The sequence below is a fragment of the Schistocerca americana genome, chromosome 1 (genome assembly GCF_021461395.2).
Source record: "Schistocerca americana isolate TAMUIC-IGC-003095 chromosome 1, iqSchAmer2.1, whole genome shotgun sequence".
Classification (NCBI taxonomy): domain Eukaryota; kingdom Metazoa; phylum Arthropoda; class Insecta; order Orthoptera; family Acrididae; genus Schistocerca; species Schistocerca americana.
Genome location: NC_060119.1, coordinates 968,693,021 through 968,701,099, shown reverse-complemented (window position 1 = coordinate 968,701,099; position 8,079 = coordinate 968,693,021). Strand labels below are relative to the sequence as shown.

The window sequence follows — 8,079 nt, the reverse complement described above, 5'->3', positions numbered from 1 at the left end:
GATAAAATTAAACAAACGTTATTGATTATAACGAATTGTTTTTAGAAAAATTGATGTTATTTCAAAATACAGAATAATAAAATTATTATATTATTTGTCTTTTATTTCATACTTTGTTTAATATCTTAATCATTTGAAATATCATGCAGGACAACGTCTGTCGGGTCCGCTAGTTATTTCTATAAAAAATCTGTGAACTAAACACTTAAATCTTCTGTCAGTTAACTGTACTTTGATGGAACTTCAACTGTTCTTTAATGGAAATTATGTGGATTATTTCAAACTTGTTCTGAATAAATAATAATGTATTTTACAACTTCACAAAGTTTATTAACTTTTGTTAAGGTAGATACTTGCTTTTCAGTTCAGTAAAATAGGATGCTCGCATTTATCGTAGCATTTTGGATCGGACTCTGTCTAGGAAAACGATTAAATATATAACAAGATGGCTTAACACAAAGTTTACAGAACACAAAAATTTTATTGAAACGAAACCTCATAACTCGTCTATGCAATTATACAGTATTCAGCTGATAATTTGAGATGAAGGTGGTGGCAATGCCGATCCCATGTGCTATGCAAAAAAAAAAACACGGCAAAGGTGTCCATGGTTTTTTCTGTGCAACAAGCTCCGAAAACTCTCTTCTTAGCGTCGGAGCTTCATAGTACAGAGCTAACCAAAGTATGCTTTCAATTAAAAAATGTGCGCACTTTACCTGCTAGAAACCGACTGACTCTTGCCACACAGGAGCTTTGTAGTTCGACCGCCAGATCCGCTTTTTCTATTCCCTCCGTTGCGGAGGGACTTTTCTCCAAGTTTTTCACTATTATAAACCAAATGCTTCAATAAATTAACCAATAAAATATAACATTTTCATTCTTTTACAATGCATTATCTTTGAAAATACATTCATAGACTAATCACAATGACATAAATTATATAAATACTGAATGAAACTTTTACTTGGATTTCTTCATAGAGCTGGGTAACGGCCTTGCCGCAGTGGATACACCGGTTCCCGTAAGATCACCGAAGTTAAGCGCTGTTGGGTGTGGCTGGCACTTGGATGGGTGACCATCCAGCTGCCATGCGCTGTTGCCATTTTTCGGGGTGCACTCAGCCAATTGAGGAGCTACTCGACCGAATAGTAGCGGCTTCGGTCAAGAATACCATCATAACGACCGGGAGAGCGGTGTGCTGACCCCACGCCCCTCCTATCCGCATCCTCCTCGGAGGATGACACGGCGGTCGGGTGGTCCCGGTAGTTCTGAAGACGAAGTGCTTTTTTTTTCATTAGAGAGCATAGTTATACAGAAATCATATTAAGTAAGAACAAACAAGGAAGTTAGATACGATCATTAGAGTTAACATCGGTAATAGTGTTACATGCAGTACTTGTCTGTACTGACTGCAGTTACTCATTGCAAAAACAAAATTCCCAATGACTCCCAAAGCAACAGAGAAAATGCGTCTGACAACTCTTAGGCGAGACACCTGTTATAACGTCTAAGTTCGTGTGACCTTTTGCAATACATACTCCATAAAAAATTTTCAGACAATATAATAAATAAAAAAACAGAAAATAACACGGACTGTCCTGAAACGTTTTTAAAAATGATTCAAATGGCTCTGAGCACTAGGGGACATAACGTCTGAGGTCATCAGTCCCCTAGAACTTAGAACTACTTAAACCTAACTAACCTAAGGACATCACACACATCCATGCCAAAGGCAGGATTCGAACCTGCAACCGTAGCGGTCGCGCGCTTCCAGACTGTAGCGCCTAGAACCACTCGGCCACTCCAGCCGGCAAACGTTTTTAGGTAAAAAAAGTAAAAATAGACGTGAAGCCTCATACATAAGGCAGAAAGTGTTTCCAAACAATTATTGTTCTGTAAATTGACTTGTTCTACTTTATTACTGCGTATAGTGCAACGTGTGCCATGGCATACGAAAGCAACGATCATCCTGCTGCCATCATTACTCGAAGCTGACCTTCGTACTAGGTCACCTTGAGATTACACTGCTCGCAACATGCCGGTGGTGGAGCAGTCAGCGTTCCGAGGCACGCTGAGGACCCGGCCTCCAGCACGTGCGCCCGCGACGTCGGCCTACCGCTGCCAGCCAGCTCTGGCGAGACGGCATAATCCTCGCTGCTGCAGAGGAGGCCCGAGGCGGGAGACGGAGGCGGAGGAGACCTCTGGGCGGCTCAAAGTGGCAGCCCGGCAGCCGGACGTGTAATTGGTCGATTAATTGAGGGACCGGGAGATCTGTATTAAACTCGGGCCTCTCCCGCTGGCCAGTTGGCGGGCTTAATTACGCGAGGAGCCGGAGGCAGCCCAGACCCCGCTCTCCCCAGCCCAGGGCAGGGCAAGGTGGGCGACCCACGGCAGGTGGCCCGCGACCAGTGCGGGCGAGAGATATATTGCACCGAAGCACGTGACTTCCCTTATCCTCCGGATACGAACATATAGCGTTTCGATCTGATATGGACAAATAATAATAAGCATTTGTTCTTTCCTTGAACTTTATCTTACGTAGTATAAAATTTAAAGTGAACTTCAAAAAGAACGGTAGCTACCTTTGGTCGACGAATCAGTTAAGAGTAAACTTGTAGGAACCCTAGATTACAGTGTATGTAGAAAACCCACGCACACTGATTTCTATGTCCACGCCTCGGGAGACCACCATCCGTCACAAAGGAACTCGGAGCTAAAGGCTCTGGTTCACAGAGCTCGAACATTTTCAAAGAAACATGCATATTTAGAAAAATCGTCTACATCGCACAACTCACATCATTGTTTGGAATGAAGCCGGTACCAATAAATGTGCCATCTACACTGTTTTTCTAAACGCAACTGTGAAACTCGTCGTTATCTTTTCTTTTTTTTTTCAAAATGTTTCCGAAAACATGTCAAGGAGACATTCGCTGTAGAATTGTTCCACCTATGAACAGTGATCCGAAGGACAGGGTATTCAGACAGTGAAACTGAGCAGGCGTTGCAGTCAGAGTAAAGAAGAGGTTAAGACTGAGAGAGAGAAGGAGAAGTCGAGAATGGCTGCCGTCATTTGGTCCAGTATCCGGGAAGATTTGAAGAAAAATGGGTCAAATGGCTCTGAGCACTATGGGACTTAACTTCTAAGGTCATCAGTCCCCTAGAACTTAGAACTAATTAAACCTAACTAACCTAAGGACATCACACACATCCATGCCCGAGGCAGGATTCAAACCTGCGACCGTAGCGGTCGCGCGGTTCCAGACTGTAGTGCCTAGAACCGCTCGGCCACACCGGCCGGCGAAGATTGGTAGACTTACAGAAATAGGGATTCCGGTGTATTTCGCTCCCGACGACAAAGATACAGCAGTCGATAGGGTAGAGATAGGGGATCTAGTACCTGAGAATTTAAAAGAGACTTGAGCTAAAGTAAGGGTGAAGGGATAGGTAAAATTGCAGCGGAATTTGTGGAATCATTGGAGGAAATGGCAACAAAGCAACTATTCACTTTGGTGTGTGAAATGTTTGAGACTAGCGATATACCATCAGACTCTATGAAGGAAGGTAGTAACAGTCGAGAGATGTGATAGTTATAGCACAAACGTCTTCGAATCTCATGCATTTAAGTCACTGATAACATCAATATACGGAGAATGAAAAGGAAAACTGGGTAACTGTTGTATGAGGATCGATTTGGCTTTCAAAAAGGTAAAAGAATCAGAGAGGGAATCTTTGGAAAGGGTGAAGGCACCACGGAGACAATCTCTAGGAAAGGTAAAAGCACCAGAGGGACAGTTCTGACGTTGCTGATCATAATGGAAGCAAGACTAAAGAAAAATCAAGACACTTTCATAGGATTTGTCGAACTCGAAAAAGTGTCCGGCAATGTAACATGGTGCAAGACGTTCGGAATTTTGGGAAACATATGGGTAAACTTCCGAGAAAGGCGGTTAATATGCAATATGTACAAAAGCCAAGTGGGACCAATAAGAATAGAAGACCAAGACAAAAGTGTTCGGATTAAAAAGGATATAAGACAGTTATGCAACCTTCTGCCGCTACTGTTGAATCTATGTATCGAGGAAACAATGGCGGAAATGAAAGAAAGGATTATAAGTGGAACTAAAATTCAAGGTGAAAGGATGCCAATAGTACGGCTCGCCGATAACACTGCTTCGCTCACCGAAAGTAAAGATGAATTACAGAACCTGTTGAATGGAATGAAAAGGCTAAGGAGTACAGAGTGTGGATTGAGGAGTACATCGAAGAAAGACGAAAGTAATGAAAAGTAGCAGAAACGTAATCGTGAGAAACCTAACATCAGAATTGGTGATCAGAAAGCAGACGAAGATAAGGAATTCTGCTATCTAGGTGCCACAATAACCCATGGCAGACATAGCAAAGAGGACATAAAAAGCTGACTCGAACTGGCAAGAAGCGTATTATTAGCAGATGTAATTCTAGTTGTAATAAAGATAGGCTTTAATCTGAGGAATAAATTTCCGAGACTGTTCGTTTCGAGCACAGCAACGCAGTGAAACATGGACTGTGGGAAACCGGAACAGAAGGGAATCGAAGCATTTGAATGTGGTGCTACAGAAGAATGTTCAAAATAAAGTGGACTTATAAGGTAAGGACTAAGAAGGTTCTCTGCATAATCGCCGAGGAAAGGAATATATGGAAAAGTCCGCATCAAACCAGTCAGTAGTGAGATAAAAAATGTAGAATAAAAAAAATAAAGAAAACCCTACGGAAGTTATATGCGCACCGCATTCCACATGAATATGCCGTATTTTACATGAGGCAGACTATAAGAGGAGTCAGGGAGAGTTACAGGGAACGTAGATAATCCATCCGACTAAAACAACCCTGAAAATCAACTATCTTTGAGCACTCCATACATTATAATTGTGAAATGAAATACGAAGAAGACAGCACCGAAACGTAACGATAAATTTCTGGGTCAACGTAAGTAAAGAGCCATTCGAAATTAAGAAAAACCGTATAAAAACAGGGACGGAGGTTTCAAAATTAACAATATTTGGGTCTGCCATTCTGTTTATTAAGATCTCCCGGTCATCACATGCACCAGAACTAGGTAATGCTAAGAGGATGTGTCTTTCAGACAGTATCAGTACGGGCCCTGGAAATCAAAAGATAATTAAAAGAGTGCAGTCAGCGTCGGAAGTCTAACTTACAATCAGTTACAAATAGCGGTGTGCGACCAACAATATTTCATAACCGATTTCAGTCCAGACGGCGAGTACTCATTAACACGGGTAGCAGTATCTAAGAAGACGAAAGGCTCGATCGTCGAAATACTACGCATGGAAGCAAACTCGCATGTACCCTTGTTAGTAATCACATTTCGGCGAGGGAGACGGTCCATGTCTTCAGATACAAATCCAACTGAGGCCACCCGTTCGTTATTACATCCCACAGAGCAATTAAATTGCTGGAATGGCTATTGGTACGTCTTAGCCGTTGTTCCAAATAGTCCCGTAAATTTTCTGTGGAATTGAGACGGCTGACTGAGCGGGCGATTAGAGGTGCGATCTGAGTGATCTTCGAAGCTAGACAGTACGTGTGCAGCTCTCTGAACACGGCAGTTGTCGTCTTGAAAGATGGGTGTCCACAACATACTCATCACGAAAATTAGTAGAAATGAAACGCTGGATAAACTACAACGTTCAAAAACGTATTCTGGTTCATGTTGACGGCAACACAACATCAAGATAGAAAGACGTCTGGACTGAAGTAAACCCTCCACGCACTGCGGCGTAAAAACAACATTGTGGTGCAGATGAATTCTAGAGCTTGCATCATTGGAGATAGTGGTAATATCGCGACTCATAGGAGCCACAGTGATCTTTCGAGGTTTCTGACCGCATTGAGCAATGGCCCTTCTGAAAGGAACCCGATTCCAAATTCCTGGAATATAACAAATGAAATAACCCTATGAATGTATTAAACGTACAGTGCTGTGAGGTCAAAGACCTTTAAATAAGCAGAGTCACTCGATACAAAATACACCACATTGGTTTCGTCGCAATTTGACGCCGTTCAAGGGAATGGTCCGTTGAAGATTTATCACAAACACATCATCCATGGTACGAATTCTTATAATTACGAGGACCCACAGTTTTTCAAAAAGCCATTAATTTACATAGGCTAACTTCCTTGTTGGAGCTTCACATTTGATGTTTGTTCTGTGTGCCGGTGTTAAGCGTTTGAGTACAGTGTTTGGCGATGCTGCAGTTGATTGGAGTAGAGTTGGGTGATGGACGAAGAAAGTTACAGCCTCAGGAAATGCCGAAATAGAGCCACGCTCGGAACGTCCTGTCACAACCGCTGCTCCAGACATGCTGAATTGTGCGCATGCCATTATTCGTGCCGACCGGCACATCAGAACTGGACAATTGGCACTATAGTTGTCCGTCAGCATTGAAAGTGCGTCTGACGTGACTCTCTGATATTGGAAGAGGTGATCACAATGGGTTCCACGAATACTCATAGCGGACTACCAGATTCAAAGACAGGCCATTTCAGCTGGATTGTCGGAGCGTTGAGAGACCGACGGAGAGGCCTTTCTGTCGCGGATCGTTACGTGGAGCGAAAGCTGGGTGCACATTTTGAGCCGGAAAGAAAGCGGCAGTCCACGGAGTGACATCATCCTCATTCACCACAAAAGAAGAAATTCAAGGCGACCCCCTCCACCGGAAAAGTCATGGTGATAGTCTTCTGGGATCTTGATGTCATTGTTGTGGATGTGACGCCAAGACGGTCTACCATCAATTCAGAAACATACGTGAAGACTCTGAATACACTCAAGAACCGTTTCCGACGTGTTCGATCGCACAAGAATCCAGCTGAAATCTTCTCACGAAATCGCAATCACCAACTTTCTGCTTCGAATGAGAAATTATGTTGTTGACGCTGACCCACATAGGGAGAAACGATCGCCATGATAAAATAAGGACTCGCACGGAAAGATATAGGTGTTAGTTCTTACCGCGCGCTATACGAGATTGGAATAATAGAGAATTGTGAAGGTGCTTCGCTGAAACCTCTGCCAGGCACTTAAATGTGATTTTCAGAGTATCCATGTAGATGTGTATGTAGATGTAGATGATGGTGGGGTGGCGTTGGGCTTCGGTTTCCAGTAACGGTTAGATATTTTAGAGTTATTGTTTGTGATTTAACCATCCTTGTTATTGAGACAAATGGCTGCTTGTGCTGATTACCCATTTGTGCTGCCTTGTGTTGTGTTGTGTCTGCGTGCGTGCGTGTGTGTGTGTGTGTGTGTGTGTGTGTGTGTGTGTGTGTGTGTGTGGCGGTACGTGCCGATCGGCGAATGTTCGAGACACTGCAAATTAATTTTACGGCTTTAACTCCAGCTTACTAAACGCTCGTAAAATTTACGATATCATTTGAGTACAAAACACGACATTTTGTGTTTAATTTAGTGTATAAAATACCATTGGAGATCTAGTAATGGTAATTAACTAATGCATAACCAATAAAGTATGACTTTCTTGAAATAAAATGTGGAGTAGTAACCTTTTCGATTGTTTAGTAGCAATGTAACATGTTCCTATTATATTATTCTAGGGTTAAGGATACCGTCCCTCAGTATTTTAATTATCTTACTGAAGGGGCTTTCTTGACTGATGTAGGAAAATGTGTTTGTTTTAGAGAATATTAAAAAAATTTAATTAGGTAATTGTTTAAATCGCTGCAGTTCATGGAAGCTTTCTGTTCTGTCGTGCTCTTTAATAATAAAATATTTCCATCTGCACACTCTGCAGTGTTGCAGGAAGGATTGTGCCAATAAAAGCCTTGTTTTTCATTAACTTTTCTATTTCGTACTGCGCTGTTTGTCGTGTCTTATTGCTTTCCCCCTGCAGCGGATCTTAGTGGCGTCATCGCTGACCTCAGGAAAAGGTAAGAAGACTTATTGAAGTCACAATCGGATTTCCTTTCCATCAAGGAACGAAAAAAATAAAACGCACACATCAACCGACTATCTTTCAATAAGACACAACCATCCACTCCTCAACAACGTAACGTGGCACAATTACA

At 42.4% G+C, this 8,079-nt stretch overlaps 1 pseudogene; it reads left to right on the top strand.

Moving 5' to 3' along the window:
• The first annotated feature begins 985 nt into the window (after positions 1 to 985).
• Positions 986 to 1,102, top strand: LOC124555672 (annotated as a pseudogene).
• Positions 1,103 to 8,079: the final 6,977 nt, after the last annotated feature.